General features: G+C 37.5%; 2 pseudogenes; both read left to right on the forward strand.

The window, feature by feature from the left end:
• The window catches only part of LOC107748631 (transcriptional regulator ATRX-like), a 50,515-nt pseudogene extending 46,113 nt beyond the window's left edge, over nt 1-4,402 (forward strand).
• Nucleotides 4,162-9,955, forward strand: part of LOC107748637 (palmitoyltransferase ZDHHC15-like) — a 15,026-nt pseudogene continuing 9,232 nt past the window's right edge.

The raw sequence follows: 9,955 nt of genomic DNA on the forward strand, positions 1-9,955 counted from the left end.
AGCACGGCTTGAACAGATTTCTATGTCTCTTAGTGAAAATGAACTACGAAGACTTGTGCTTTCCGTGTCCTGAACAACGTTTGTCGAGCTGCTTACTGGGAATTCTCCCAAATCTTCCCATGGCCACTTCAGGCCTGTACATACACATAATTTGCTTTTGCAGCTATACTAGTGGTTATTTTTTATTAATTAATTTTTTTACGTTGCAGTAGGGAAAAAATATAATAATCAGAAAACACGCTCATGTCTGCTTTATTTTAATGCAGTTGTACCAATAAACAAAATCTCCAGTCTTTCACATGCATCTTAAAGATTGTGTTTAATTGTGAATGTGAAGTGGGGGCGGCACGGTAGGGTTTTGTCTAGAGCGGCAGTTGAGCTCACCTGGATGAGCCGGCTCTGGATACGTGACACAATCACAGCCAGTCAGAACATAATTGATGTATAATATACAGTTATGTGGAACCAATGAGACATCTGCTAGAAGTCTTAAGTCTCCTCCACACAAGACCAAATTTCCTCTGATGGTTATGATTCCATTGTGTCTGTCTCACAGGAGAGAGGCAACAAGCGCAGGTTTAGTGGGTGATGGAGAGAGAAATACTGATCCAGTCTCCTTGGTCAGCGGGTCCAATCAAAATCCACAAAATCCAGATGTCACAAACACAGCCACAATGGAAATTTCTGGTGGGAAAACAGTCTCTCTCTCTCCTTTAATCTGCCTCTCTTTGTCTTTATGTCTGTCTCATTCTTAGTGTCTCTCTCTGTCTATTGTTCAGGATTTGTTGTGGGTAATGGGCCATCTGCCGACTGGTATCTGCCATTTGTAACAGCGGCTGATGCCAAAGTGCTGGAGCATTCTGGGAAATTGCAGTTGCTACTGGAGATTTTACACTGGGCAGAGGAACTACAGGACAAAGTGTGAGGAAAAGATTCTTGAATAGAAGTAGCACTTTTTATAAGCTTTGCATTGATTGTTATATTCATATAACCCACCGTTCAAAAGATATTTTAAAAAGAAATTAATACTTTCAAATTTATCAGAAAGTGACAGAAAACTTTGCCATCACAAGAATAAATTACATTTTAAAATATTCAAATAGAAAACAGTTGTTTTCAATTGTAATAATATTTCACAATATTACCGTTTTACTGTATTTTTGATGAAATAATTGCAGCCTTGATGAGCATTGTAGACTTCTTTCAAAAACATAAAAAAAAAAAACATTCCAACCCCAAACTTTTAAATGGTAGTGTAGATTAAATGATTGCGGGTTCAATGTTCAGAGTCACACTAGGTTTTTATGAATGCTGTTTGCTTTTTTCAGGTTGGTGTTTAGCCAATCTCTGATATCGCTTGACCTTATTGAGAGTTTCCTCCTGTATGCAGATGAGACCAGGGGGAATAAATGTTGTCCATACAAAGGTAAATGAAGAGTTTATACAGGAGAATGTTAGAAATGTCATTTTTTAATTTTCCATGGTTATGCAATAGAGTGTTTTTGTGTGTGTGTGTGTATTGTCAGGAAAAAAATCGTGGGTTAAAAATAAAGATTATTATCGTTTGGATGGCAACACCAGTGCTTGTGCTCGCAAGAGATGGGCTCAAGAGTTTAACAACACTAAAAACATAAGGTACACTCAAAAAGTTAATCAGCATCACATTTAAGTTGTCTGCCTTTCTTGTCCTGACTCTTGCTGTTTCCTCTATGTCAGAGGTCGGTTGTTTCTGATCTCCACTCGCGCGGGGTCTCTGGGAATCAATCTGGTCGCTGCAAACCGGGTTGTGGTGTTTGACGCTTGCTGGAATCCGTCATATGACATCCAGAGCATCTTCAGAGTCTATCGCTTTGGGCAGAAAAAAACTGTATATGTGTACCGTTTTCTGGCCCAGGTATACACATAAAAACGACAGATACTTGGGAGGACTTGTCATTGTTAACCTTTACTTTACTTTTACTTTTAGTCATTTAGCAGACGCTTTTATCCAAAGCGACTTACAAATAAGAAAAAGTAATTAAAACTAAAAACTAAAACTCTATAAAGACTATATATATACACAGATTTAAGAAAATAAAAGAAATTAAATAAAAATGACAAATGCTAACCTATTCAAGAAGATTTTTTTACTATTGATTAAAGAATGTTTTAATTTTGTTTTTAATTATTTTTGATTTCATATAAGTTTTTATTTCATTTTTCACATTAATTTTTATAGATTTAACATATACTATATGGCTATTTTTAATGTGGCTGTTTTTTGTTTGTTTTTTTGGGGGGGGCGTAGGGGACGATGGAACAGAACATTTATGAGCGGCAAGTTGCTAAACAGTCTCTGTCCTCTCCTGTTCTGGACCAGCAGCAGATTCAGAGACACTTCACACACAGACAGCTGAATGAGCTGTACTGCTTACAGCCAGATCTACGGCCCAGTAAACACACAGAAATGCCTGCAGTAAGCACACAAAAATGGCCCTGCTGTGGTACACACAGCAAACAGACACACAGATGACCATAAGGTTTTGACTTCCAGGATGACGTGTTGGCCCGGCTGCTGCAGAGCTGTGGGCAGCTCATAGTAAGTTATCATGAGCACAACTCATTGTTAGGCCACCGGGAAGAAGAGGAGCTGAGCGAGGAAGAGCGCAGAGCAGCCTGGGATGAATACCGTGCAGAAAAGAAGGTACACACTGCAAATCTCAAGTCAGTGGATTTAAACTGTGGTATGGAGTGCCCTCAGGTGGTACACATCGCAAACCTGATCATTTACACTTAACCCCGCTAATAAATTATTATAAATAATATATTATTATATACCAGGGGTTCTCAACTCTGACCCTCGAGGTCTACTTTCCTGCTGAGTTCAGCTCCAACCTTGATCAAACTCACCTGCCTGTAACTTTCTAGTGATTGTGAAGGCCTTGATTAGCTTGTTCAGGTGTGTTTGATTAGGGTTGGAGCTAAACTCCGCAGGAAAGTGGACCTCGAGGGCCAGAGTTGAGAACCCCAGTTATGCACTATATATATATATATACTCAGCCACGATGCGAAACACTGCGTAAAGTAGAGCGGAGTGCAGAGGTTCCAATGATCTGCTGATTTCATAAGGTTTCAAATTTACGCTGGCATTAATATCAGCACAAAAATTTGTGGCGGGAGCTTCAAGGAATGGGTTTCCATGGCCGAGCAGCTGCATGCAAGCAAGCACATCACCAAGTACAATGTCAAGTGTTGGTTGGACTCCGGAGCAGTGACAAATCATGCTTCTCCGTTTGGCACAAACCAGGAGAATGTTACCTGCCTGACTGCATTGCCAACTGTAAAGTTTGGTAGAGGACGGAAAATAGTATGGGGCTGTTTTTCAGAGATTGAGTTTGGTTGCTTACTGCCAGTGAAGGGAAATCTTAATTATTCAGCATACCAAGACATTTTGGACAATGCCGTGCTTCTATCTTTGTGGGAACAGTTTCTATTCCAGCATGACACTTTCATTCATGACGTGTCTCTTTCAGGCCTCTGTACAGAACTCCAATGAACCCACCCACAGAAACCTCAACCAAGCACTACAGGTACAGTTTCACCTCTGACCTAACATTTAGCATTCCGTGAATGTATTAAACAGGAATTCTGGAGCTGCAGACTGCAGTGCTAACAGTCTGTCTTTCTCTCCTCAGTTCATTCATCTTCAGCAGGCTCTGGCTTCTCGAAACTTCACCTATACAACCAAGAGTGTTCCTTCAGCAACTTCATTATCCGTAAAACGAGGCAATTCCGAACGTTCTGCTGCTTGGGGCACTTACAACAACTCCAACATCACAGTTCGGCTAGAGCAACCCAATGCGGTTTTCTCGGTTCCAAAAACAAACACATAACCCGATCCCCGTCTCCTCAGAAAACATAGATTGTGTTGGATTTGATATAAGTAAACTGCTCTCAATATCACCAATATGAATGTAGTTTTAACACTAGAGCACTGAATGGACTCACAAGATGACACTTAGGCACACATGTTTTGAGACCTCAAAGCAAACTGCTGTTGTCAGAATTCCTACTACATGTGTAACTTAAATTTGAACCTTAAAGCAACACCAATTCCTTACTGTACTGAACGGTGTGTCTGAGAACTTCGGCGTTTCTAGCTACCTCAAAACCAGTGGGAGTATGAAGAAAAGTCCTCAGCACAAGTATGCTTTTGGATACAAACAATGGAGGTTCAGTAGCCTGTGTACAAAAAAACTATTGCCCGTGTTGTTGCTAATACATTGTTTAAATATTAAAAAAAGTATAATTTAGTTTAAAATTCCAACGCTCAATCTGTGTTATGAAATGTGAGCACTCTTCTCTGTTCAACTGCTTTGTATTTGTAATAAAATAATAGAAATAAAGAAATCAAAAACACTTACTGTGTCCTGCGGGGGCGCTGTTTGTCTTATTTTACTTCATTACTATGGACTCGTCTCTCCAGTCACAGATTGTCCAGAGATGGAGAGACGTGCGCGCGGCTTCTCTACTGGATCCCGGTTACGATCATTATCATGGTTGTGATGTGGTCATACTATGCATATGTCGTGCACTTCTGCTGGAGTGAGTAATATTTTTTGCAAAGCCTTTGACTTTAGGAGTTAAGTGACGCAGATTTCGTAATATAAAAAAACTACAGGTGATATCAAAATGTAGATGTTTTGTTTGTCTGCTACTCCATGTTTTTCAACTTTAATACAAAACAACTGTATTTGTCTGCTACAGATTAAGGCAGTTTTGAAATCCTCAAGTACCACTTATCTGTAATTTCATGTCAGTCACAAATTACTCAATTGCTGATGTGTGTTTTTTTTTTAAATGATGGACATTCATTTTGTATACGTACTTAAACAAATGTACTTGTTCAAAATTAATTATGCCATCCACCATCACCAACCCAATCCCTAATAATGTTAGTGCAAAAAGCTAAACCAATTTTGATTCGAAACATTACAGTTGCAAACAAATATAGAAATACATAACTCGGTAGTCACTCGCGTAACTGAAAAATGAAGCCTGTACACTGGTCTATTTTGTGCAATATTTGTGGGTTTAGTAGTAGTGCATTGTTGTTATTAAACAGAGATTAGTGATTTCATCCCGGTAGCACATTTCTTATTAGTTAAAATGATGTTGCACTCCCCGAGCTCTTCTTTGGTTTGGAAAGTCATTGAGCATTAGTTATTATTCTGAATATTTATAACTCGTCAAAAGTTTGTAATAGGCTATATATTATCAGATGTTATAAATGACTGCGTTGACTCTTGTTCATATTTGTGACAGTCCTGCTCACCTGTGCGATGCAGAGAGGTATGAAATCTGTTTTTCTAGATATTAATTGTATGAAAATATGCATTTCTAATGTTTGAATGAACAAAATTGACATTTGCTCCCGGTTATTTTGATTGATAATTGTATGTATTCTCTCTCAGTGGTGTTCCTTTGCCTGTTCCACGTGTGTTTTGGAATGTTCTCATGGTCATTTTGGAAAACACTGTCCACTCCACCATCTTCTCCTTCTGTAGAGGTACAGTAGCATCATAAAGTGATGGTTCTTTACCAAAAAGTAAGTTCCTTTTCTGGACTTGACACACATGGCTTTTGTACATGGTACGATAGTTGCCATGCATTTTGTACCATGGAATAACCATTCTTTGAAGCACCTAACTTGGAGTACCACATAAACAATGTGTGATAGTATGACTATCTGGTACCACAACTACAGGGCTGTAACCACCATAGCAATTGAGAGGGATGAGGCCACCTCCTACCCCCAAATACTCCGATATAGCCAAAATTTCCCCACCAATATTTGATATTCTTCACTCTCAGAAAAAAGGTACAAAAGCTGTCACTGAGGCAATACCTTTTCAAAAGGTACATCTTTGTACCTTATTTACCCCTAAAAGGTGCATATTTGTACCTGAAGTGTACATATCAGCATCTTTACGGTACTAAGTACCTTTTTGAAAGAGTACTGTATTAGTGACAGCTTTTTTTCTGAGTGTTGAGTTGATGCTGCTCTGTTGCACTTCATTATGCACCGTTCTGTTTGTTGTTAGGATGACAAAATGTTTAAGCTTTTTGTTGAGGCTTGGTGGTCTAGTAATGCTTGTCAATGTCAAAATGATTAAGATGGCCAATCAAATCAAAGAAGACAGGGTTTACTGTCCACAAAAGCTGAACATGAATTACAGTTCTACACATTGTAAAAAAGTTGTGAGGTATTTGTAATAGCTAAACATAATATTTGAGCTGTTTTACAATAGAAATGTAAGTGACAGATAATAGTAATATTCAGTTATTCAGACTACTTTTATGTCAGATCTCACTGTTTTGAATTGAAAATAGAGCCGTATCATTTACATGACTCATAATTCTTAAATGAACGTAATTGAAACGTTATCCTTTTTATGAACATTAGGTGTAAGAGAAAGAAGGAATGTGTGCAAAATATATTTTGTAGAATTAAAATGTTATTTGCAAATAATTCAGATAGATTACAATAAATTCTAGTTCTTTTGCGATTTCTTTATTCCTATAAATCCCTTAAAATCCTTTAATGGGATTATTTCTTTCAATGAAATACCCCCCACAAAAAAAAAAAATTGGTTTGGTCCCCCCTAATGTTCCTAATGTTTGACATGGTTACGGCCTTGCATCTCTGTACCGTAGTATATCACAGTACTTTTTGGCTAGGGGAATTTAAACTGCTCCTCAGTTGTGCTGGCTTCACCCCAACAGAAGCGATAAGTAGACTTGGGCTTTTACGGGGGTCAGGCCGTCCACCTGCAAGTTATTCAAGTCAGGCATGTCATACGTGACAAATGAGCGTAAAAGAAACCCCTCTCCCTCTCAGAGCACCGCAGTCTAATTGACTAATTGTATGTGTGTGCGGATTACTGTGTTCAGTTTCAGCTCTCCTCTTCAGACTCGCTGCTCTATGAGCAAGAACGTGGCGGTATGGAGAAGAGTCAGATTCTTCTGGAAATCTCCCGGAAGCTTCCAGTTCACACCCGTACAGCAGCCGAAGGTCAGGAAACCCTTCGGCACTATAACATATAAAAACAACAGTGTGAAGTATAAATAACATCTCAAAACATAACTGGATCCTGTCCAAATGTAACTCGATTCACACTGAACCTGTAAACATTAACCTGCTCTATCAGCACCATGTAATTGAGGGAGGACACTGAACTCTGATTACTCCATAGACACTGAATCTGCAATTAGTGCATTTTGAATGGCTTTCAGTGAAAAGCATCTACACCATGTTAGAAGGTTTCCCTGCATCAGTGCTTTGTAACACAGGTGAATCTGTAATGCCAGTAATGAATATTTAGCACTATGGCAAAATAAATTATATTTTAGGTCTATGCTTTTTAGTAAATCAAAAACATGCAGTCCGATCAGTGTAGCCCGTTTCCCAAAATTAATGACTCTTACTGAGTATTTCAAAGAGACGAGTTACCGTTTGAGTCAATATCAAACACTGTCTCAATTTTCAGCATTAGCAAAGAAAGAATTTTTCCCATATGTACACAAAAAGGAGATTATAGCTGAAATACACCCAAATGTATTGTAACCAGATTGAATCACGAAATCTGTATTGATACCCAGCCCTGCAACAAAACAAAATTCATTATTTGCTGAAAATCAGTAAAAAATAATGGTTAAATGCCACCGTCTTGTAACTGACCACAACACTTCAAAAACATTATGTGTGAAGAATGCAAGTTAGTCTGGTTTAGTACAATTTAAGGAGAAGAAAATGATGACAGAATTTATTTTTAAAAATATATAATTTTCATTTAATACAGTGTAAACAACTTGACAAGTGATCAATTCAATAACACCAGTGTGTCAATAACAAACAAAACCAACAAACAAGATAAGAAAAAAAGTGAATAAGAAATTAATTGAATAATAAATGTATTTTAGATATAGATCAGCATGTGCTAACAGTAATAGTAAGGATAACAATGGTGGAATTTTATTTTTGAGTAAACTAATAATTTTAGTCCATAATACATAACTATTTTACAAATGACGCAAGTGTTTTACCTGAATGGCCAGTAGACTTCCTTTTTTAAAAGCAATGGGATTTTATTTATTTATTTTTTTATAGTTTGGGGTCTTAAGGACTAAAGCACCTACTGTAGTTGTACTGATTTTCTTATTATTTGGTAAGTGATCCATTTATAAGTTTTGAAGCCATTTCATAATTCAAGACATCATTTATAGTGACTTTAAATCACTTAGACAAATGTTGAAACATCATAAATTTCTGTTAAAGGGGTCATATGATGCTGCTAAAAATAATATTATTTGGTGTAATGAAATGTTTATGCAGTTTAAGGTTAAAAAAACACATTTTCCACATACTGTACATTGTTTCTCCTCTATGCCCCGCCTTTCTGAAACGCTTTTTTTTACAAAGCTCATCGGTCTCTCTTTGGATTTGAGACTTTAGTCTTTGCAACTTTACAGATCTTCTTTATGCACCAAGAGCTTGTAACACTTAAAAGAGAAAGGAAAAATTGAAATCGCATCATATGACCCCTTTAACTAATCTAAAACTATCTGTTAATATAAGATATTCTATGATGAACAACATGAACGAAAACATGTAACCGTCAGTTATTAAAGTGGGATTCCATTTACCTAAATGTTGGAGAAAATTGTATTTGTTTATTTGCTTGTTTGTGTGTGTGTTCATCTCAGCTATCAGGTTCTGTCATCACTGCCAATTGATAAAACCAGATCGCTGCCATCACTGTTCACTGTCTGCCAAATGTAAGAATCGTGCTCTCTCGTCTTTCTCTCCCCTCCCTCTCTCCATTTTTGTGTGCGTATCAGTGCATCTCCCACTCATCTACGCACTCTTCCCTTAATGAAAGGGAGACGTAGAAATGTGATCTGTGGGTGAGTGTGTGTGTGATAATTACAGGATGTTGTTGAAGCACTTGGTCACATTTATTTGAGTGGACACAGTGAATCTTCTCAAATGAGTTTTGCTCTGTGTCAATATCAGGTTCCCATCCTTCAATTAAAGTCCAAGTCTGAGTGTATGAGAGAGAGTGAGTGAGATGGAGAAAAAGAATGACTAGGTGTGTTTGTGGAGGTTTTGAATGTGTGTGTCTGATTACACTGTTTTTTATTATTAGTTAATGAGAATTGTTCCTGTGGCCTGTGCACTTCACTCCTGCGTCTGTCTCTTTCTTTTTTACTAGGTGTGTACTAAAGATGGATCATCATTGCCCATGGTTTGTAAACTGGCTGTTGAAATTAAAATTGACCCTGCTTACTTTCTAAATGCATATTTCCAGTTCATGTGAACAGCTTATTGGTGCATTTTATTCCAAGGAAAGAATATTTGTAAGTTTGTAATGTTTAATCTAAGTATAATAACTTATTCTTCCTTTAAAGGAGTAGATTACCCAAAAATTAAAATTTGCTGAAAAGTTACCCACCCTCAGGTCATCCAAGGTGTAGAGTTCTTCATTGGAACTGATTTGGAGAAATTTTGCATTACATCCCTTTGCTCAATAATGGATCCTCTGCAGTGAATGTCCAAACAGCTGATAAAAACATGAAATGACTCCAGTCCATTAATTAACATCTTGTGAAGTGAAAAGCTGTGTGTTTGTGAGAAACAAATCCATCATTAAGGACTTTTAGCTTTAAACCATTTGGCCAAAAATACAAATTCCCTTTAGATAACAACACTTCCTTCAGTGAAAATGCCCATCCCCTGTTGTCCTCTCACTTCAAAACCCACCAACATATGTGACCCTGGAGCACAAAACCAGTCTTAAGTCGCTGGGGTATATTTGTAGCAACAGCCAAAAATACATTGTATGGGTCAAAATTATCGATTTTTCTTTTATGCCAAAAATCATTAGGATATTAAGTAAAGATCATGTTCCATGAA

The sequence above is a fragment of the Sinocyclocheilus rhinocerous genome, unplaced genomic scaffold (genome assembly GCF_001515625.1).
Source record: "Sinocyclocheilus rhinocerous isolate Xijiao unplaced genomic scaffold, SAMN03320098_v1.1 scaffold2665, whole genome shotgun sequence".
NCBI classification, from domain to species: domain Eukaryota; kingdom Metazoa; phylum Chordata; class Actinopteri; order Cypriniformes; family Cyprinidae; genus Sinocyclocheilus; species Sinocyclocheilus rhinocerous.